Source organism: Rhynchophorus ferrugineus, unplaced genomic scaffold, assembly GCF_030347505.1.
Source record: "Rhynchophorus ferrugineus isolate W39M unplaced genomic scaffold, kcgeb_rfMv2 rfM3, whole genome shotgun sequence".
Classification (NCBI taxonomy): domain Eukaryota; kingdom Metazoa; phylum Arthropoda; class Insecta; order Coleoptera; family Curculionidae; genus Rhynchophorus; species Rhynchophorus ferrugineus.
In genome coordinates this window covers 51,373,719-51,399,052 of record NW_027472582.1, presented here as the reverse complement: position 1 = coordinate 51,399,052, position 25,334 = coordinate 51,373,719, and the positions used below count along the sequence as shown (strand labels likewise).

The window sequence follows — 25,334 nt, the reverse complement described above, 5'->3', positions numbered from 1 at the left end:
GGTACTCCTGGATCCATAACCTTGGTCCTTCTGCTAATAGATATTCTAGTACGTGACCTTCTAGTAACAAATCTCCGATCTCTGGTCATATATGTTAAAAGTAGCTAACAAGAGTCTCCATTCATTTTCTTATCGGTTTTTAAACTCCTTTATCTATTGTTTCTTTTTTAATTTTTGTAATACCTCTTTTACATTCCAAATTTCTTTAACATATTTCCTAAGGGTAGTATGCTCATTTTCTACAAACAAATGGTTAATTTAAATAATTTATTACAATTAATCCAATTAAGTTGCGAAACTTAAAAAAGCAGTTACGTAGATACTTAAACTATGTGTGAAAATAAACAAATTTTTTTTGTCAAATTCCTTTAACAAGACCGTAAAGTTTTAACTATGAGCTTTATTTGCAACAAATGGTGTTACTGTGTAGTAAATCGTCTTGGGAACATTTGTAACCAACTTCATGCTAAAGTCTCACTCACGGGCACTTTTCAGTATGAATCACTTCGTCGAAATATGAACCGAATATTTTAAGAGCTTTGAAACATATCTGAATTTGTAACCAATAAAGCGAATGCTGTGTAAGTATTTGGATATGTGAATCAGTTTTCGATGTCTTCAAATTAATAATTTTGACAACGAAGTGTTTTGGCAAACTAAAAAGATGAGGATTTGGAGGCATTACTGATTATGAACAGTATGTTGCAAAACTGGTTAAAACAGATCTGGCAACGTTAAAATGGGAAGTGCTACCCTATCGGCCATATTTTCCAGACCTTACTTCTTACGATTACAATTACTACTTGTTCTGACGTTTGAGTCAAAACAGTTTAGTTAAACAGTTACAGTTTTCGATGTCTTCAAATTAATGATTTTGACAACGAAGATGAAAAGCGATTTGGCCAACTAAAAAGACGAGGATTTGGAGGCATTACTGATTATGAAAGTGATGCGTTTGAGCTAAGTAAAACAGTGTTATTATGCAGCATGACAACGCTCGACAATATGTTGCAAATTGGTTAAAACAGACCTGGAAATGTTTAAAAGGGGAAGTGCTACACTTTCGGCCATATTATTCAGACCTTGCTTTTTACGATTACTACTTGTTCCGATATATAAGTCATGACCATTTTAAACAGCTCTTCAAGCAAAAATGGGTCGATTCGTGGATAGCCTTAAAAGATATATCGCTCTCAACTTCTTTGATTTTAGATCAAGTTGAGAGTATCTTCCGACTAACCAGTATAGTTGTTTTATTTTGGCACAATGTGTTTTGATTTTTGTCTAACGTGATGCTAACCTCCTAATTGCGGCTATTAATTAATTCTGTTAATTACTTCAACACGCTAATAATATGACTGAAGTATAATTCCTGGTAGACGTACGGTATTTATAGAACTTAACCAATTAAAGCAGAACATATTGTAAAAGAACAATTGAGAAGTCGTTCTATTGAAGTACAATTAGCAAAGTAAGGTTAATTAAATTTAAACTATATTACATTTACAGATATTCATACGTCATAAAATATATCTATAGTTATACTTATAAACAAATTATATTAAAAAAGCTTTATCATTATTCGTTAAGACTAAGAAGCGTTTGTATCATTTAATAATATATGTTTTATATAATCAATGTATTTAAATTAAATAAATCAAATATTTTTATTGTAAACGTTTAAAAACCTATTATGTATTATGATATACTAAGGAGATGATCAGAATATGTCTATTTGAACGTATTGCATATAAATAATAATTCAAATAACCCTTTCTACAAAACTTCTGAAGTTCTTCAACAATTGTTTGAAACTTTTAAAAATCTTGTCTCAGTCAATGGCGAATAGTCTGTAAAACACTATTTGATTGAAATGAATGATCATAATGAATAAGTCAAAAACTGCATTAAATATTATATATAGCTACAATGACTTCCATAATTCAGTAAACATTTTCTAGAACATTATTACCAATGGTAGATGTATATATAATTTGCACTATTATGACCAATATAAGGAATGATAATTTTTTTTCGATATCTTCAAATTAATGATTTTGACGACGAAGATGAAAAGCGTTTTAGCCAACTAAAAAGACGAGGATTTGGAGGCATTACTGATTATGAAAGTGATGCGTTTGAGCCAAGTACTACAGTGTCATTATGCAGCATGACAATGCTCGACAATATGTTGCAAACTGGTTAAAACAGACCTGGAAACGTTTAAAAGGGGAAGTGCTACATTATCGGCCATATTTTTCAGACCTTGCTTCTTACGATTACTACTTGTTCCGATATATGAGTCGTGGCCATTTTAAACAGCTCTTCAATTTTTACGAAGAGAGCAAAAATGGGTCGATTCGTCGATAGCCTTAAAAGATATATCGCTCGTTCTAGATGAAATCTGTAAATTGCTGAAAGATAAAGAGAGACAATACTTTAAATAAAATAAAAGTACCGATTTTTCACAAAAAAGTTTCGAATTGCAAAAAGCATACGATACGACATAATATTTTGTATCATTTTCGGGCACTGAATGTTTCAATCAGTTTAGAATACTAATGGATATTTTTACCTAAAAAAAACCTTTCGACGCTAGGTTGAAACTAAACTATTAAGGTCTCAGATTGACATAGACTACCCTTTTTATCTTCATTATGCCCCATGAAATATCGTCGAAACATTTTAATCGCCTCGAAAGATACCCCACATAAGGAATATATAAAAAGTCCGACGATGTTACCGAGGATTAATGGTTTCGGGAACCCTCCACACCCTTCCTGAAATATTGAATGCTGTCCCAATGGGGGGAACAGTTTCGCTAAGGGCAATAAAACCCAAAACCTAATGAAGATACATACTGCGGCTATTGGAAAACACTTTTAACTTCTCTGGTTCTCCTCATGCAATTTATAAATCTGTTCTAGAGATTTCTTTAGCTTTGTTTGTCGTATAATCGGAGATTTGGGAGTAAACATAAATTGAATTCGGCACTATAAATCGTTATTACGATTTGTTGCTTTTTATTACCATTACATCTTTTATTGGATATATGAAAAATTGAAAGATTTTGCTTGTCAGTTAAATTTACTTCACATTTAAAGATGATCTGCGACTACAACTCTTTGAAACAAAATTAATAGAAATTTAAATGCGAAAGTATATTTTAAATAAATATCTCCCCCATTCTTATTTTCAGCTACGACAACAAGGTATTACTGTACAAATAAATACTAAGATCTATTTTCAATACTAGGCCATATGCGGTACTGCTATTAATTCTAATAACGATAGAGTGCGATATTCCCTCAGGCTCCATAAGTAGTTTAAGACAAAGTGTTTATGTTAAATACTTCGAAAGAGCATTAGAGAGGATACCTTACTTCACATCTACTTCGGGATAGAGAATAAACCGAGTAAGAAATAGATAGAGGATAGAACAGAGAATAAACCGAGTTGGCGTACGCGTACATACAGTTTTATTAACTTATATTTTTTTATCGAGAATCTTAGTTTTAATGTCGAATATATATAGGCAAGTAAATAGGTTAAGTAGGCAAATAAAAATTATAAAATTTTGGAAATAACATATTGTATTTATATATATAAAATATAGTTAATATATATATATATATATATATATATATATATATATATATATATATATATATATCCTATTTTTATAAAAACATCATATTACACATCATCATTAATTTTTATAAATAAATATACACCTATTTGATAAACAATTAATTTAATGTTGAAACTGTTTATATAAGCATGGAAATAAACATTAAACATTTTTTGAAATGACATATATTATTTAAAGAATATTATTGTCAAATAAAACAGTAAAAATAATTTCTATAGGCCTTTCTATTTTAATGAAAACACTATATTTAAATTAACTTACATATTCGAACAATTAACAAGAACTCCAACAACCACATGAAAAAGTACAAAATCGTTTAGAACAAACATAGCCAATACAGTTAAAACCAAACGAAAAAGCCACCACAATATATATGAAAGCAGTGGAATTCTCATAAAAATCTCCACTTTTGATCATTACTATTCTTGATCCACAAACACCGTGAATGAATGGACTACCTCCAGCTTTCAATAAACATATTGTACATTTATTAGCCTAAAACGAATAGATGATCTTTTCAGCTGAAAGAAATCCCAGTCAATACATCATTAGGTTTAAAAAACAATTATATACCTACACTCTTATATAATAATGCATTGTATCTTCTTTGTCATTAGATGCAGGTTTACTTTTGTTAGCAAATTTAATTATTTCATAGTATCACTGTACACTGTTCTTACACCTTAGAAAAATGCTGTCTAATTTCTTCTTCTCTGATTTTCTGAATTTCACATTCTTCTACTTTCACTCTCAACAAATTCTAGCTACATATTAGGTATAAAATAAAAATTAAATCATTACTAAAATATATTAATTTTAAAATAATTGTCTAATTATTATCAGTTTATACAATTTTTGCTACTATTATTGATGGACAAACCTCATTAATGACTTAACAACTTTCAACACAACAAGAATCATTTTCTTCTCTGTTCTTTTTATCATTAAATTTTGTCATATATTGATACCTATTCCATTTTGTTGAAAATGATGTGTTATAAATTTGGCAACTAATATTCCCGCTTTAAATAAAATTGATGCTGTAACTTTTAAAAATTTAACCCTACATTCTGCACTTGCTTTTGTTCTTCCAAATTTTTAAACCAATGTATGTTAGACCACCAAGAATAACACAAGAATTTTATTATTATTACTATAATAGTATTAATGTAACACAAAATCGACATATCGTAGATTTTTTTGATCATATGACGTACCGATTAACTCGTAAAGAATGTTCAACCATTAGAAAAGGAAGACAATATAATTTATTTTTTTATGGTTTATTCTATGCAAGAGAATGCGCATGTGTCAATTCCGGAGACGATTGTGAATCTAATCTAATCATGCAAGTATGCTACATGATCTGGTTGATGAACTTATACGTCGACTTTGGAGTAATATTAAAATAACACAGTTCGCACAGAAAATTAATTAATTAAGTTATTTTCTACATGACATGGATATAATAGTTCATAAGAAATATATATTAAACATTGGGCATATTGTTAAACCAATAAGTGTAATATAAAACCGTGATTAAATTTTTACGTAAAAACGATTGATGCCAATTGAGAAAAAATATTTTGTTTCAAACTTACCCCTGTATTGCTACGTTTAACATGATCAAAAATATTTCCGAAGAACTTGTAATAAATAAATTTCGTCCGTTCCTTAATAGAAATCGGATTAGTAACTTTTTCTTAGAAATTTGATGAAATGGCACCAAATAACTTTCTTTTTGTCTCCTAAATCGAAAAAGTTAGGAAGCGAACTGTCGAACAGCTACTTTATATTATGTTACAATATCTTGTCTCTATATTTCGGCTCTATCCGAATGAAGATATTTTCATTTCTGTGTGGTGCTGAATTTTTTTATTCTGTTTTTAATAAATAATATTGTGATATATCTATAATCATGTATTAATATTTTAATATATTGATGATACAATATAATATAGGTTTATTATAGTCTTATTATTTTATAAATTTACGCCATTATAATCATTAACAATAGAAGTTATTGGCTATTAACATTAAACATCGTTTTAAATACCAAATTATAGGTCAATTAGAATTAGTAAATTGACACGGAATGAAGTAATTTATAAACAGTAGGCGTTTAAGTATCCAGGCAATTTGCAAATCTTTCTATTGAATTATTTGCTTTAATTGACCCACAATAACAGGGGACATCACTTGACAAGTTTTTATTGTGTTAAACTACTACACGCGGAATTGAAATATGTTATTAATGTATATAATAATTTATGTTCGTCAATTTCTCCATCAATTATGGACCGATTTTCAAAATTCTTTTTTTATTCGAAAGAATGCACGTCCGAGGAGGTGGTCCCGTTGGAATCAAGTTAGGAGCTAATGTGGGGAAGAGGGTTAAATAGAGCGAAATTCTCAAATTTCAAAGAAACGTATGTAAAATAATAAATTATTGGTGTATAATGTTATTGCTGAACTGATGAGACGAATAATCGGAAGCAATTCAGTGTAAAATTTATTTAGTTTGCTTTATTAGCACTAACAATCTCTTATGAGATGTCATAAGAACATCGTAGGCACTGTTTTTATGGTGTAATTGTTAGAACGTTGGGCTCACACGCGGAGGTCATGGAATCGATTCCCAAAAGGGCAGCGACTTTTTTGTTCTAGTTTGATTGGAACATTTATCAAATCACCTAGACTAGATAGGGGATCCCAGGGCCTGAAACATTCCTTATTTTCAATGTTTTCTTTATTCGTATTTTTCCTCATACGGGCTTTTACACACTTTGTACTGTATCACACTTAGATTTTTAACACAAAAAAAAACACTGACCTCAAACTGATTAGTTAGTAGTAGTTAAAATAATGTTGTAAAGAGATGAATAGATTTAGGTAGATAAAAATTAAGCCAAATTGTGTGTATATAACAGAATATAAAATAGGTGTAGTAAATAAGTAAAATAAGTTTAAAATATATTTAAGTGTCCTTATTTTTTACATTTTAGTGAACTTCTCTATTAATTTTTTCGGTTCAATTTTTTTTGTTAAAAATAATTTATTAATAAAGTTATCGGAAAATATAGGAGCAAATACTAGAAAAGATTACTAGATGTATAATAAGTTAGCAGTAGTGGTTCATCGCGGTATATGCTAAGACTATGTACTTGTAAACTGATTAGTGAGATTTAAATGAAAAATAGTCAGAATCTGCAATTTTAAAATTGATTAATTCTCAACATGTGTATCAATCAATGGTGGCAAAAATCTTACTTCTCAAGCAAAAAGAAATGACTAAAATTTAAAATAAACTGATACCAATATCATGGGACCTAATGACTGCGACTTAATGGACGGACAAGTGCTACAAAATTTACCAAGTAAAGAAATTATAAAACTGATCAACTTGATTGTTACAATATTCTCGCTAAAACATCTCCAAGGTGTTTTTAAGATGTTAGTTGAAATGTTTATTTCTGTTAAAACCAATTATATAGGGAGTACCTTAATGCCAACACATCAGTTTGATTTTATAAACAAACACTGGACCTAGGTGCTATTACATCTTTTGTTAGATACGTTTATATATTGGTGTTTTAAAAATATTTGGTCATGTTTAACGCCGAAGTCTTGATAACTTGATGGTCAAGTTCCTCTTTGGTTATCTCAGAGGAGGTTAACAATTCGGTTTGATGTTTTAGTGCAATCCTATATATGTACCTCATAACTCCTAAAAGGCTTTGTTATTGACTTATAAATCAATCCCTATGGTCAAGTTGGAATAATTTAAACAACCAGTACATGTGTGTAGTATAATACTTTGAGTCTGATCTACGCAGATTTTTGACTAACGTGATATTTCCAATTTAATCGACCTCTGAGATTAATGCAGATTCGATTTGGATTCGGATTCAACTTTCCGCTGATTCAATTTGACGAATTGGGCATTCTTCACATGATAGTGTTTTATTCATGCTTGGCTGAAACGCAAAATTGATATGCATAGATTTAAAGCTATTAAGCCGTTTTTCAAGCCTCCGGTCCACTTGTCGATCTATTGGCTGCCATTTACAGTATTTATAGAGCCTATAGGCAGGCAGATATATTTTGTCATAGCATTTTTGAGTCATAGTGCCTTATGACATCATGATAGGTGTTCCAAGTACTATATCTTTGTTGTTGAGATATCGAAAGTATAGAGCACATGTGGCAGTAGTCTAAAAAAAGCACTTCGCAGAGTTCTGATAGAAATTAATTTGAGTGTTGAGAATGCCTCAACAATTTATTCTTCTCGTAGATCAATCCCAAATGCCACATACAGTCAAATGCGTACAAGACCTATAGGAATATAGCAGTATAGTACTTATATCATCAATTTTTTTTCAATAGCAGTTATTCTGTACGCCTGGTCTATAAATCGATGATTTGCTGTGAACAGTGTATATTTTATTTCGCCGTTTTGGGAGTGATGGTATAAATCTAAAACCCAAAAAACTTGCCTAAAATCAATTAAAACTTAAAAATATTTATACTCTTAAAAATATCTTCAGCGGAATATTTTCATTCGTTATGTGAATACCTAAAAAAATTTTGTACAAAATATTGAATTCGAAGATTTGCCTCGAATCTAACCTCCTGTTAGACATAGTTCATGGGCAGTGGTGAGAATCTTCAAAACGGTCTGTAAGATATAAAATGACGAAACTACAATTTCAATTTAATATATTTTAGGTGTGTGATTCGGATTTGTCATAGTATCACAGTGTTTTTAAAAGGTGAGTAAATAAATTATAATACTATCTTGGTTACGAATCCTATAAAACTATCACCCCAAGACATTTTTACTTTGACAATAGCTAGCACTTTTTTGTCAAAGCTGGGGCAGACTTCTCAAAAGAGTTATTTTTACCTGAACTTCTCTAAGAATTTCATATTTTATAAAGCGACACAACAGAATTCTGTATAAAAAAATCATATTTATTTATTGTCTATTAAATGAATAATAAAAAGCAATTTTTTGAAATTCCCTGCATTCCTTCTACTCTAAATTACTACTACTCGACTCAGTACTCAACGAAAACATAACTCCATCTTTAAATAGTACATCCGTTACTTGTCATTATATATTTAAAGATGTTTGCTATGCATATTTATATAGAAATTAATATGATTCTAAAAATACAGAAATATGGAATGTATATGTCAATAATATTTTTAGACAAACATAAATAGATATCTAATATGAAGTGACGATTTTAGATCCTAAATGTTAATATTTTAGTTAATATACTGTTGTTTTGGAACCATATAATGCGATTTACGACTTCGTATATATAATAAAGAAGTACGAGGATTAGTGACAACAGCCATAATATACTTGTGCAGCAGAACTATTTATTTACCCTTTAAAATTAAGTAGGTGTGAATAATATTTCTCGAGTTTATATAGATAGAGAAGTCACTGAACAAATGAACAGAACGTGAAATAGAGCTAAATTGAGAATATCAATAACGGATGTTGCCTTTTTTGATTGAAAAAAATACTTCGACTTCGTTTTAATGTTAATTCTCAGCTTCCCACAATATATAAGATAACTCTCTTACAAAAAATATCGTTTTAAGAAGAAATAAAAAAATCGTCTTATCTTTAATGAAAGTGATTTAAACGAAGCGCTAGATTTACTTACGGTATTAAATATATACCTTTGTGGGTGGCTTATTATTGCTAGTAATTAATTTCTGTTTTTAGTATTGTCGAAAGTGAAAAGTAATAAGACAGAAACGAATATACAGCATACATCAAAAACTATATTTAGCGAAATATATGGGGCACTTAATCAAGCGGTTGATTTAATTAGTCAACTTAAACAAGACAATTTATAGCACACCAGGATGATCTGGGTATTTAACAGCTGGTAGGGTACTGGTGCTATATCTTTTGTGTGCAGACAATAGACTAAATCGGTAGGGCATGCAATCCATAAAATTTATCCCAATAATCTAATTCAAAAATAATTAAATTTTGAAATTATTAATACAGTAATAATAATAATTAAATATATTAATAGATAGTTGATTTGTTCTTTACCGTGATTTTTTTAAATTTGTCTGTTTGTATAAGAGATGTAGTTTGTGAAGGAACCTGTCGAAAAATTATTAATTGTTAAAAAATACTCTATATATTTTTTAATCGTTCAGTTCATCTGATTTTTTTTTATTTCTACAAAAGCAAGAGTTTAGAGGGAATCAAAATGTTTGCAATAATATTTTTTTTGCAATTTTAAATGTCCGTCAAGATGCAATGACGTCTGTGTTTAATACTTTAGTGGGCATTTAAAAGATTGTGTGGTTATATTTTTATTGTAGTTTATTGTTTTAATTATTTTAAGTTGCACTCCATTATAAATAGATAGTGTGCGGTTCCTAAGGGGTATAAAACTTGCGTAAAAATATGGAATAAATTGTTTATTAACGTTGAAATATAGAAAAAAAGGGATATATGTGCCTAAATCTTTCAAGACGAGATTTGAAGTTTATAGGGGACGGACAAAATTATATAAGCACTTGATAGACAATATTTAGAGCTTAAGAATATTTTATATAGATATAAATACTTGAAAAATTATTTAAAAGACAAGATAGAGAGCTACTACTAACCAACGGATTGTAGACTCATTCTAGTAACAAACCCTCTCCTCTAAAACCCTCCGTAATGGTTCAATTATATTGAGGTCTGGCGATTGGGCTGGCTATTAAAGCTTTTTGATGATATTATGATGCTTCTCGAAGTAATACTAAGCTTTTTTGGCTGTGTCTAAGAACTTCATCATTGAGGATGTCGGGATACTCATTAGCATTAATCCGGCCACTGATGCGAATGAGAGGACACTACGATATTGTCGCCCAAATCGTAACGCAACCTCCCCCATGATTGACTATATGTAACAGGTTGTCCGGGCTTCGTAGGCTTCCTTTGGAGTTCTCTATATAAAAACCCAGCCGTTTGTTGAAAAAAATGTAAACGATAAATCATCGGACCTTCATATCATGAAGTGTCATCATGATAATTTTAAAGTTCTTACACTTGCAACACCTCAATAAATATTAACTTCGTGGATCTTTCGTCGTAATGTTCTTTCAAAAATATGCACTATATTGAATGGGGTTCATATTATTTTTTGTATCTCCTGTATATCTTCATAAATGATAATTCAATTTCGGTCAAGAAATTTTTGATCTATTTACTTTCTGCTTACTACCATTATATTCTTTGGCATGTCTCTTAAACATGATATCGATATTAATAATACTGTCGATTAAACTTGAACTAAGGGTTTTTCTTTATTGTAATCACATACAGTGTTTGGCTGGGATTGTGTGTGTTTATAGGTACCTAATAATGTTTTATTGCTGTTCCAGTTACTAAATGCTATGAAAAGTAGCTGATAAAGATTCTGACAAAATTTGAATAACACAATTTTTTGATTTCTAAAAATAAACAATAATTAAAATATAAAAGAATACATATTACAAAAAGTGAATAACATTAAAGATATGACGTCTTGTAACCAAATGATTTGATAAATGATATTTTATTGACTTAATGAGTTCAGATTTGGTTCATATCATGCGGTGTTATCAAGGGTTTACAATCTGACAGGCAGAGCTTTGGATGGCGTATAATTTCTTATAAAAGTATTATCACGTCAAGTCGTGAAGTCCTAACAGAGAAGCAGTTTAATAATTCACATTTACAATTTAATATATTAATTGTCTAAATTATTGAACTCTTATAAATTCGAAAGTAGCTTTTGTTGAAATAAAAACATAAAGCTACAAATAGTGCATGTTATTTACATAAATATAGCAATGTATTTTGGAATAACATTTGTACGTCATTAGTATACGAGGCTGGTCCGATAAGTATTTAGCCAACAAAAGAAAAGCGAAAATTTTGGAAAAGAGGGGATTTATATCTCCCTTTAGCTCGATACACTTGACCCAGCGATGCTCCAATTTCTTTAAACCGTTTGAAAAATGCTTTCTCTCGAGGTCTGCAAAGGGTGCCTCCGTGGCGACAATGACCTCCTCATTTGACTCAATTTTCTAACCGGCTACTGAATTTAGTATGAAAAAGGAGCCAAATATGGAAAACATGATGGATGACGCAGCAGTTCGTAGTCCAATTTGACAGGGGTGACAGGACGAAATCCATGATTTCCTGTTGCTTGATATCTTTATTATAAAATCTTCTCTTCTTTAATCTAGCTATCTTTTATTATAAAATTTAATTTTAATTCTATTTACCACAGACTTTGCAACTCCAGCAATAGCTGCAATTTTTCTATGGGAATGTGTGAAGTGCAGTACCAACTTTTATATCCCTCTATATTTTCTTGAGGACGTATCCAAAGCTCAACCTAAAAAGTTGAAAATTTCAGGTATCGCATCCAACCTTTAACAAAATGTAAACCTGTAGACAAAACATAGCAAAAATATTATTATTGGGAGCATTCTTACCTTTTGATTGTTTTAAATACAAACACAACAATTCTGCAAGCGCAGACACATGGTTGGCGCTACTAGAATTAATTTCATACCTTTTTGAGGTAGCCCTAACCCTCAAAATATGCTTTTATAAATTTCATAGCTGTGGGATCAATAGTTTGTGAATGATAGTATTTTGAGTGAAGCAACTTTTGTTATTGTGAAAAAATTGAAATATTGCTTCTTAAAGGGAAAAAATATAGTTGAAGCAAAAACTTGGCTTGGTGCCGAGTTTCCGGACACTATCCCAATAAAATCAACCATCAAGGATTAATAAGGATTGTTTAGACGTAGTGAAATGAGTACCGAAAAGGAGTGATCGAAGTGGACGCCCAAAAGATGTTGTTACAGAAGAAAACATTTTAAAAAATCCACAAAATGATTTTGAGTGACTGTAAATTGAAATAGAATGAAATAGTAGACACTCTAAAGATATCAACTGAATGTGTACATCATATCATTCACGTATATTTGGGTATGAGAAAGCTCTGCGCAAAGAAGGTGCCGCGCGAGTTCACTTTTGACCAAAAACAAGGACGAGTTGATGATTCGGAGGAGTGTTTGAAGATGATCAAGCGTAATAAACCCAAGTTTCTGCGTCGATATGTGACAATGGATGAATCATGGTTCCATCATTTTACCCCGAAGTCCAATCGACAGTAATCCGAGTGGACGCACACGATGGACCCGCTTAAAGCGTGGGAAAACGCAACACTCGGTTGGATATGGCGTATGTATTTTGGGATGCGCATGAAATAATTGTCATTGACTACCTTGAAAAAGGAAGGATCATCAACAGTGACTTCGGTTACATAGTGCTATTGGACTGTTTGAATGACAAATCGCCGAAAAAACGGCCGCATTTGAGGAAATAGAAAGTGTTGTTTCACCAAGGCAATGCACCGTGTCACAAGTCAGTGGAAACGATGATCTGTCTCCCACCGACTTTTTCCTGTTCTCAGATCTCAAAGGAATGCTCGCTGAGAAGAAATTTTCGTCGAATGAAGAGGTGATCGCCGAAATTGAGACCTATTTTGAAGCAAAGGACAAATCTTACTACAAAAATGGTATCGAAAAGTTAAAAAAAAACTAATTTTGGCAAAAAAATATATTTCACTATGGAAGGCCGGGGAACTGAATTTTTATTGAACTGTTAATTGGAAGAAACCTCACCGAATTGACAAATGACACTTCACAAAACAATGATACCAGTAATAGGTACTCAGTCAAAATAAGCTTTTAAAAACAACATCGTTTATAAAAACAAATATAAAATTCTATAAATTACATAAATACGATTACTGTTCCTAATAATCTAGACACCTACTGTATATTAAGAGATCATCAGTAACTACTTATTTAAAAAGTGCGTGTTCTTGTGATGTAATCTTAATTAATATGTAATCTTAATTATTAAATGTAGGTATTGCTTACATGGAAGTTTTAATATTTAGTTACTTTAACGCAACTTTATATTACTTTTTTCATAATCATGAAGCATATTTTATCTATATTGATACGCATACTCACCAAGACCTAACCAGATTACAAAAATAATAATGAAAAAAAAATATTTTTACTAATATCCACGGTATATTTTTACAATGAGGCAAATCTAATTTATCAATATGTCAAATGCCCGAAAGGGATGTAGGAAATTAGTTCGTGAGTCATAGACGTCCCCTAGACGTCGAGAAAACACTAACAGCAATTTTCTCAGTGGTATGGCTCGTTGGGCAAATATGAGTAAGATATAGACGCTGATATTAGACGATTACGACATTGGGATGAACGCCACTCGATCATCGATGTTCGGCAGCAAACGTTCAGACTCAATTTGATGAAACCATAAATAAATGGAGCGAATCTTATTAAACAGGGGACCTATAAATTTTTAAGAATGGGTTTTATGGATTTCGATTGGCAGTGGATTGCCAGAAACAAATATGATTAACTAACCGATGACGTGTAAAGTCTGGCGTAAAATGAATTATGAAAAAACACATGTTTGTCGGCTGTTATTGCTGTTATTTTACAGGGGAGCTTGGACACTTGGAAAAGATATAACTGGAACTATATTTTATTGATGACAAATATTTTAATATCCTAGATTGTGAAATTCTATTATGAAGTATTGTTTGGGTTAGTTTAATATCTTTAGATTAATTAATTTAGGTTAATATCAATGATATAATTGGTTAATAGCTACAAAAACAAAAAATTAATAGAAAAATCAGATTTGAGCAAACTAGATCTATATTTATAAATTATTATGATATAATTCATTTCCCAAATTTATAAATTCGGGTCTACAAATACTCGATGATCGATCAACCTTACTTGATTCTCTGAACTCAGATCTTCAATCTGTGTATCAAGATTGATTCTTGGTTACGAGTTCGTGCATGGTGACAGTACTGCTGACAGTGTGATTCGGCTAGTCGGTTGCCATCTAACTACGTTGCCTTAAACATTATATGGACCTTGTTTTAGTGCTGCAAATTTGCTTCAAAAAATATGCATAAGCAGAGATAACGTTGCAAACTAGATTGAACGTGTATTGTTATGTTTGTGACAAGTCATGGGGACCGAATTTTTTTTCAATTATTTAATTATTACATTGTTAGTAGTCGTTTCCGACTAACTTACAATTTGTCTTTATGATGACTTAAATCTAGGTATATAACTAGGAGGACCCATCGGCCCTATCTCTGGTGAAATAATGTTTATACATGTCACTACTGTATTTTTTATTATATGCACCTCAATAAACAACACTACACAAGATGGGATGGTTTAATTCTTTTGCGCCGGTGTCCTGTTCTGATGGTAACCAAAAGCTTCAATACTTCAATATTCTCATGAGAATGGAGACTTTTCTCATGCAACCTTGCAATTCCCTCAATTTCTTGACTTACTGTGGGTATCTGAAGGTCTCGATGTAGTCCTATAGTATTTGGGCCATCCAGAATACCTCTCAGGACTTTGTTATGAAAAATTTGTATTTTGTTTATGTTACTCATTGAATAATATACCCATAATTAAACTCCATATAGGTTTTAGTATTTGCTTATATAATAGCAATTTATTATGTACTGATAATTGTGATTTTCTTCCAATTAGTCAGTACATTTTCCTATACTTCAATTCCAGTTCTTTTCTTTTTTTCTTAAAATGTTTCTTACAGCTAAGTTTTGCATCAAGATTCATTCCGAGATATTTAGCGTTGTTGTTATATGGAATGATAGTATTGTTTAATATTATAGGGGCTGGTACGGTCTGATTGTAGGTGAATTGCACATGCACAAATATTTATATCGTCATTTGCCTGTTATAATTTTCTTGAGGCTTGTTTACTATTGTCTCCGACAGCTATAATCGCAGTATCATCAGCAAATGTAGCCATCATAATATTCTCCATTTGTGGTGTATAACAAGTGTAGAGTAGAAAAATATTGGCCATAGTACACTTCCTTGTAGTACACCTTCTTTAGCTTCTTTTACTGTAGAGTAGGCTTCATTTTGTCTGACTCTAAACATTCTAGTTGTAATGTACGATTTTAATAGTTCAGTGTGTTGTTTTGGTAATATTTGCTGTAGTTTATGAACAAGGCTTTCATAACAAACCTTATCGAAGGCTTGTCTTATATCTAAGAATAAAGCTGAGCATACTTTTTACTTTCGTAGGCTTTTCAATAACATGTGTTATTCTGTGAACCCGGTCAATTGTTGAATGCTTTGTTTGATGAATATCGTCGGTATAAATGCAAAAAAATTCACAGTATAAATATACCGACGTATCATCAGTATTGAATCAAGCAACCCATACGGAGAGTGATCCATTGCCAATTTGTGCTGTAATGTACTGGTGCAAAAATATCCTGTACTTAACCAAGTTGTTTCCAAACTTTCATACACAAACCTCGAAAAAGGAGTATTTGTAGGACCTGATATTCGAAACCAATGACTGACGCTAAGTTTACAAAGTATTTAACGTAATGAAGCAGCAGCATGAGCATCGTTTCAAAGTGTTGTTCATAACTTTCTTGGTCACCACAAATTACTGAATTTTAAGCACGTAATTGACAATTTGTTCGAAAATTACTAAAAATTGGAGCTCCAATGTGTTATATATATTTTCTCCATTTACGTCGTGATTTTTTCCACAAAACTTGGGCGACTCGACCAACAACCAAGAGCGGCTACATCAATATAAAATGAAAAGCCGTTACCTAGGATTTCGGAATGAAGGCATTACGAACGACTAATGTTAGATCCTAATGCGTCATATAGATTCCAAGCAGTATGAAGGGCTCAGTAATAAATCTCTATTTATTTCTGATATATACTTTTTAATTCAATATATGGCCATTAATGATCAGAAATAGTAAAATATTGAAATTCAAACACTAGAACCAATTTAAAAAAACTGACTGCTGATTGGCATTCAGCCCTCCAGTTTGCGTTATTAGCTTTTGGCTTGTCAAGTCCGAAACCGCGTATGCTTGTGTTATTAGTTTTACTTGAATTAGTTTAACTTTTTTGTTATTAATGAAGAAAAACAATATTTTTCTGAGAATTTTAAGCATTTGAATGTTAACTTTTCATTTCGCAGTGCAATAAAATGCGCCTAAATAGAATATTCTAATATTTGAAGTTGTATTTAGATTAAAGTTTAAATTAGCCTCAGTTGGAAATAAATTAAAGAAATCATGATTGCTTCGAAGGTTTTCAGGTACCGCTCCGAATGGTTTTCTCGATTTTTCCTTAATAGTTTCGTCAGCTTTATATCTATGACAATTTAAACTAGCTGATATAAAAGGTATTTAAACATAACATAACGAGATTGTATTTTAAAGGAACCAGCCGTTCAAAAAACTGACAGTATGAAACAGGACTGTGAAAAATGATGTACTTTGATTATACTGTATGATTTAATGTGAAAAATAATATCAAGCAATCATTATAATTACATTTTTGATTATAGGAAACAAAAATAGAAAAAAAAGTTAATATTGAGTTTTTTAGTTAAGAAGACGGGTTAGGAAGACGGGACCTACCTCAACATTTAAAAGAAATTCCTTTCATTCCTTGTGGAAGAGTAGCTAAAATTATTCATATCTTTGTTGTCTACGGTACTCATTCTGTCTATGTGCCAACATGGTACGCTTACACATATTATAAGGTAGCTTTATTGCTCAATAATAAAACTCATTCTATAAATATACCAACACTACTTCCAATTCATTCTTAATATCAATGCCCATCTTTGTCAATAAAATCATTAACCAATTGGACAGGAGATATTGCTTTTATGCTTTTATAACATTTATCAATAGTTTACTTGCATTTATTCGATATAGGCTTATTCCTGCATTATTAAAAGGTTTTTAGAAAATGAAAAAGTCAATAGAGGTCACTTTTGCAGCACTCTGGGAAATATATTACTTCCTCATTTAGTACGCGTTTTATAAATATGTATATATTATTTTTCAGACTACATTTGTATTTCAAAATCGCTAAAGTTGCAATCGGTACGTTAAAATATTATACATGTAATTATTAGCGCATAAAAAGTATATGGATTAACGATTTTTATAGATTTCTACGGATTTTTATGGAAGAAATATGCACGTGTTGGGTAACTTCAACAATAATATCGAACGACTAGGATACTATTTTAAACGAAATCCTAATTATAAAAACTTTACTCATCACATTTCACCTCTTACTAAACATTTAGTTTTTTTCCAAACAACGAGGATCATATCAATTGTGCAATACAACATCTTCTTCCTGAAAAAAAAAAACGACCAAAGATGTAAATGGCCGTTATTCCGTATAAGCAGTTTGCCACTGTAGTCAATTTATTTGTGAGAAGCTGTTTCACTTTCATTAATTCTTTTACCTCTTCACTAAGATCATACTTTACTTCATAATACTTTATTTGTCACAGCAGACCAAGATAAAAAAATACCTTTTTTCATCAGCAAGCTTTTACTCAATCAATCTATTGCATTTATTTACAAAATTTTTCACAATGAATTATGGGATATTTTATACACTCATTGTTTATAGTTTTCTTTCTTTATAATCAATTTTAGCCTTTTTTGATTTTAAATGTATGAGTAGCATTCTATAAATTAAAGGCAGATCTATACCAGGCCTACAAAGACAAATTTTGTTGTCGTCAATGAACGCGTCCATTCAGAAAATTAGACGTCATTTATTTTAAACGACAGAAATTCTCTTCAGACGTTTCCTCAATTTCGCATATCCTCTATCCGATCGGTGCCAAGAAATACTTTATGAATGACTGCAAATCTCCAGCCAGATGCTTCATCTATTAATACGTAGAAATGACGCTTTCTACTGAATGAACTGCATAAATAAGGGACGTCGAACAGCGACATCCAACGGAAATAGTTGGTGGTTGCGAAATAATATGTCCGCCACTACTGGGAGTGCAACAGTTGCTAATGACATGTTTAAAATTAAACCGTTCATGTTCGTGTTCTTCTGCTTGTAGTGGCTGGTCGTTCATGTCAACGCCTAAAAATATTTCTGGATATTACACCTGGTACGAAGTCAAAAATAGAAGAGATAGGATATGAAATAAATTTCGAAATAATTATTTTTTATAATATCGTGTTGTAAATATATAAATATAGAATTAAGAAACTTCTCATATACAGTAAAAGTTATTATGTCTTTATATTATTAAGTTATAGAAAAGGGTATCAAAATTGTTTAGTTTCTTTTTCTATTTAGTATAAATATAACTTATGTAATTTAACCTATTTACTATGGTATTAATCAACAGTTTTGTTTTAATATCTGTTAAAAATAGGGGTACAATATTTATTTTGGTTTTTTCATGGTACTCAGAGCGTAAATTTTCAGTTTTTTCAAACATTAATCAATAATGTGTATGTCATTTTAATCGATAATCTATTGCGATTTTCTGGTAATACCATAACTTCGTCACTGTTTCGTTACTTCTGCGTTTTCCGATATCAGTATTGAATCAAGTGATTTTCACAAGCCTCTATTGTGAAAGATTTGGGACATATTTTCTTCTAGTTCTAATGCGTTTCTACTTTTTGGGCTAAATGCATTTTGGTATAAAATCGCAGTCTAATACTCAAATGCTGCCTACCCATGATGATGTTTCATACGGCCGTTGCTACGTAGCCATGCTAGTGTTCGTTCAATGATAATGTTATTTACACCACTAAACTCTCCAGAGCCGCGTTCGCCGCGTACCTCGTTATAATTTGATGTCATGACTACCGACTCTATCCATTCATTAATCAATTCGATATTAGAACTGTCGTTGTTCCCCTCCGAGTCTCTGAGTTGGTCAGACCCATCCGCCCTGGCATATAGATTTCTAGCTCTATTGTTCAAAGTGCCCGCAGCAATGACGTGCTCAGTATCTTCCACACAACCGTCCGAATCTCTGGATATATGCGTCCATGTTCCCATGCCCGGTTGTTAGTTGCACAGCCTTTTTCGTCAGGTTCATTCTGTCAAATCCGACCCTCTCACAAAATCCATAGAATGTACTGCCCTTATTGCTGTTACTCCATGTCCTCTGCTATCTCCAATCGATCTAGCTCTTTATTTCGCGTTGTATCTGGCGCTGGATCCTCCAATCCTGATTCGGAACGTCAATCTCTATCTTCAGAATCGCGTCCCTAGCCAGTCTATCCACCCTCAACATTTCAGGTGTAGACAATCGCCTTACCCACTGAATGTGTATGTTAATTGCCGAGTTGCTCATATCTTTTAGCCTTAGCATTAATTTTTCTACATATTAATTTTTTTTGGAGATCCATGTTCTACTATCATTTCTGATGATGTAGTGCCCTCTCTGTTGCCTTGACTGTATGTTGTTAGCAGCCTGTAGCAGTGCGGTAAATTCTGCCGTCCCTGCGTCAAGATCACTATCAACTTTTACAATAAAGGTCTTCTCGTCCCTGGTGTGTTCTTTCTATCATGCTCACTCCGTCCGATCCAGCACTGACGTCCACCCATATTGTGATGTTCACCTCACTCAGGTTAGCGTTCATCCATTTTTCTTCCTATGGCCACAGTTCATACTTGATCATCTATGATCCTTGGCCCCATAGGGTAATCGTTGAACGCCAACCATTATCCTCGGGGCTTCAGTTGATGTCGTCCTATATCCACCGGTGATAACCAACATAATCAGTATCTGTGCGCTGGATAGATCTTTCCTAATTGTGCCTCGGTCTGCTCTCGAGCCCCACACCTCCGTTCCGTATAGTGCCGCTGACCTGATACCATGCTCGTACAACAACTTCATTAGTTCTGCCGCCCTGTTCTCGTTCTGCCTTTTAAATGGCCACCATATCTTCGCTACCAGGGTGTATATATTCTCTTTGACAGTTCTGGAGTGCAGTGGAAGTTCAGGCACCTATCGAACGTGATCGAAAATCAACAGAATTTTTACAAAAAAAAATCAAAATTAAAAACTAAAACTCATTAAAAACTAAAAAATAAACAAACCTAGGTTTTTAACGCAAAAAATATCTTAATATAAAGTCTGTAAATAATAATCTATATAATTACTAAACAAACATAAACAAAACCTTATTTAACATAACTACTACGCATATTTTATATTCTACTATATCCACTCAATTTAGCTTAATACCTAAGCCTATTTATCTATTTATAATATTATTTTAACTACTACCAACTGATTATCTTGAAGTCGGTGCCGAGTAACAAATTAGATTTGTATTTTGTATTTGTAATTTGCTCGTAATTTAATTTTGTGTATGTGTCACAAACTTATATTATATATTATTATTTTTGTATTGTTTGGACTCAGCACCAACTTCAAACTGTTCTGTTGATAGTAGTTAAAATAATACTGCAAATAGTTAAATAGGCTTAGGTATTAAGCTTATAAAGGAAGAATTATTGAAAATAAGGAACGCTTCAGGTCCTGGAGTCCGCTACATAGCCTAGGTGATTTGACAAATGTTCTAACCAAACTAGAACAATGTAAATTTGTCGCCCCCATGGGGAATCGAACCTGAGCAGTAGGTATGAGCTGAAAGCTCTAACCATTACACCATAGAATCAGTGGTTTGCAATAATTTTACGATTTCTCATATGATATGGTTAATATTTAAATTGCAAACTGAATAGTTTTTACGCTAAACTTCTTCCAATTTTCCGTTACATCGGCTCAGCAATAACATTATAACCACATTTTATAATTTTCGATAAAAAAATATGTGAAAACTTTGCACATGCCTTTGAAATTGAAGGTCTCCCTCGATTTCCCCCTTCCCCCTATCTTTTCATGACTTGATTCCAATGGAACCACCTCGGAAGTGCACACTTTCGAATAAAAAAATAATTTTGAAAATCGGCCCATAATTGACGGAGAAATCGGCAAACACACTTAAAAAAATATATATAAAGCTGAACATAGAACTTCCTCCATTTTTCGGTTCTCCTCAGAGTCCTCCAAGTCGGTTAAAAATGTGTATCGTCTAGCTTTGTTATGATGATTCAACGACCTGAGGCATTTCGAATAATGTAGATATTCAATAGCGGCCTACAAATAACCTAAATATATTATCCCAGGTATTGGACAGGTGTTGGGCGCCAGCAACGACGACTAGTAAGCGATAACGATGATTTGGCAACCCCAAGACTTTGATCTCGGATATAATTGAAGGGTATTTTGAATATTAAGTCACTGACGAGTTTTTTTATTTATCTGTATTTTATTAATATTCTTATATCGTCAATAAATGACGGTTCTCCAAAATGAAAACTACGTTCTTCCTATTTATAGAAAGTTGGCAATATTTGAGGAACTAACGATGAACCTCTAAACCAATTGCTTTCCAAACTCACTAAATACCTTGACACAAGACGCAAGATGTAAATTTAATAGTGCCGTTCGATATTTTTAAGAATTCCATCGATATCTTAATAATTGGTAGGGAGCGAAAACGGGCAGCCAATTTTAATACTGCCAATATAAATGCCACATTTGGGCATTGTTTCTCTCTTTTTGGAAGTAAAAAATCTTAATATGACCTTCTAGAACCTTCATATTCAAAACGTAATAACTTTTCATTAGATAAGCTGATGACTTTAGCTTTGTATGTAGACTATTTTATAAACTTACTTTTTAGATGTGTATATTACGTATTACTATATGTATATCTATATTATTACAATATTACTGGAGACACGATATATTTCATCCAAACAACTATCAGTTAAAGTGCATTGTCCTGAGGTATATAAATAGCCAGTGGATAACTAGGGGTCAGATCTGGAGTATGTGGTAGATGGTAAAGCAATTCAAAGCGCAATTTGCAAAATTTGATCATCGTATTCATCTATTTATGACAGGGTTGATTAGATAATAAATGTTTTTCTATCAAAACCACTATAATTTTGAAAACAAACAGCAAATTGTCCTGAAAGATTAACACATGTCGATTGAAAATTTGCACTATTAGCTTAGATTTCAAAATGTCACCATGGAGGTGGCGTCAATATATCCGGCCATGTCCCTGGCCTGATATATGAATAAGTGAGTTGTCCAATGTATCTACTATCTATCCTTTTTACCTTCTATCCTTTTTGAAGTATATTGTTTTTTAAATATTATAAACTTTAATATTTTTTAATAAAATTATTATGAAAATATTATACAAATAAACATTTAATTATTGAAATAAGTTAACTTAGGAAATATTTAAACTTGAATAATTTTAACATATGATTATTATATTTGATAATTAATAGTTCACTATAACTAATATACCGATCCAAGATGTTTAATTATGTTACTAAATTCAGTGTTCAGAAACCACAATTGAATGGTTAAGGATCGCATGTTCCGAAATAATTTTTATTTTGCTGACATAAAAACATTTTGTCCCGATTGTATATCTGAGAATATTTTCGAGCAAGCTAGAGAAATTCAAATAACGAAATTAAGATAATTAATTTCAAACGTTAGTAGTTTTAGTATTTAGGCATAATGATTATTTGCCTTAGAACAGTTGAAACACAACCAGAAATATAAAGATACTGTTTGTATATATATTTCGATTATTTTAAATGATATGATTTAAATGATTTTAAATAGATTTTATTTAAAATTATATTTTCGTGGCAGAACAAACCAGCGTAATAAGTTTTGACTATATAATGGTTACATCAAACATTTCTTTTGTGTCCTTGGTTTCACTCAGCCTATGAATAAATATTTTCCTAACCAGCCAAACAGGTGCCGCATTTACAAAAAATTCTAAAATAAACCACCACGATTCCTTTTAATTTAAGGGAAAGTGCCGGGGGTTATCAAGCTGACTCAGATTCATTGCCGATAACCAAGAGAAAGGCCGTGCCCCCGAGGGAGGTATAAAGTTGACATATAATCTCAGCCTTAAAAGGCATAAAAGAATATTGATGAGAGTATAGCCCCTTTAAATATACATTTAATAAAGGAGGTTCATATTTTCTTCTGTTTTTTTAACAACAGAAAGCTTTGTTGCGTTGATATATTTACAAGCTTAATATTCAGAACAATTTGTCAACAAAATTTGATACTACTTGACGTAAAGAAAAATATCATTAATTTTTAAATTTTTAAAGGCTTTGTTCTTTTTTCAATTAAGTCCTTTCTGATCCAATGAAATGACAATATAATGTTTTGTTAATAACATAAAACTAATTTGAGTTGATTTGATATTACATGGGCTAGAGCAAAAAAGCTACCGTTGCTTGAAGCGCTTCTAATATTCTATCATTGTTTCTTTATTCCTATTTTTCTTCATGTGGGCTGCACATTTGCTTGGCCCACCCATTGTACTATTAAGTAAAATAACTTTGTAATTTATTGTGTAAATATCTAACACTAAAAAGAGAAAAATAAAATATTTAAAAAAAAATTTAACCGACTTAAAAAAATAAATAAGGAACGATCTAAAAATTAAAAAATAATCAAATTTAGATTTCTAACGCAAAGAAATATATTTTAAAATAACATAGGGGCACAATAATCATTGTAATAACTAAACAAACATAAACAAAAGCCTTATTTAACCCATCTACTACACATATTTTATATTCTACCCTATACGTACACAATTTAGCTTAGAACCTACCTAAACCTATTTTGTATATTTACAATATTACTATAATTACTACCAACTGATCAGGTGTCTAAAACATACAAAAATAATAATATAATGTTGTGAAATATACAAAAAAATAAATTACCAACAAAACAAATCTAAATTAATATTACTGTTTGGGTTCGGCACCGATTCAAAACTTGTCAGTTGGTAGTAGTTGAAATAATATTGTAAATACATTAATAGGTTTAGCTAGGTATTAAGCTAAATTGTGTGTTTATAGTAGAATATAAAATCCGTGTGGTAGATAAGGTATATAAGGGTTTTGTTTATTTTTATTTAGTTATTACAACGATTATTATGTATATATTTTATTTAAAAAAAATTGTGTTAAAAATATAAGTTTGGTTATTTTTTAATTTTTATTTATTCCTTATTTATTTGTTGACGTCGATTCAATTGTTTTGTTAAAAATATATTAACGGTGGATTTGGATAAAGATATTTGGCCACAGCGAAGAATTTATATTGAATTCAAGTATTAAATACTTAATATGGTAGGAGCCCATCACGACTCTCGGCTTTATATCTGTGAACTGGTTATTGCCCAACGTGGAGACATCAAAAGTCTTAGCCAGCCTGGTTACTGGTGTGAAAACGCGCACTTTGAACAATATTCGAAAGATGGCAACAGGAGGATCCCTTCCCCTTTTGCCATCGCGTTTCCACACCAGAAAATATATATACACGTTTGGAAATTGAATATTTCGGCCTCTAATAAATAATATATTTGAAATTATAGATTAGTCTTTATGGATTGACGAACAAACTCAAAAATAACTAAGGCTAAGGCTTCGTAATAATTATCTATCATCATTTTATGGCAATGTCGATAAAATTCAATATGTGATTACTCAATGTAGAAGCTAGCAAATAAAAAAAAATTTGGCAAATAAGAAAATTTAACAATATAGATAAAAGAAATAAGTT

The 25,334-nt window shown here is 31.4% G+C and overlaps 1 protein-coding gene across 2 annotated transcripts in view; it reads left to right on the top strand.

The window, feature by feature from the left end:
- Positions 1–25,334, top strand: part of LOC143194125 (uncharacterized) — a 58,037-nt gene that overhangs the window by 17,361 nt on the left and 15,342 nt on the right. The gene's annotated exons all lie outside the window — the stretch shown is intronic.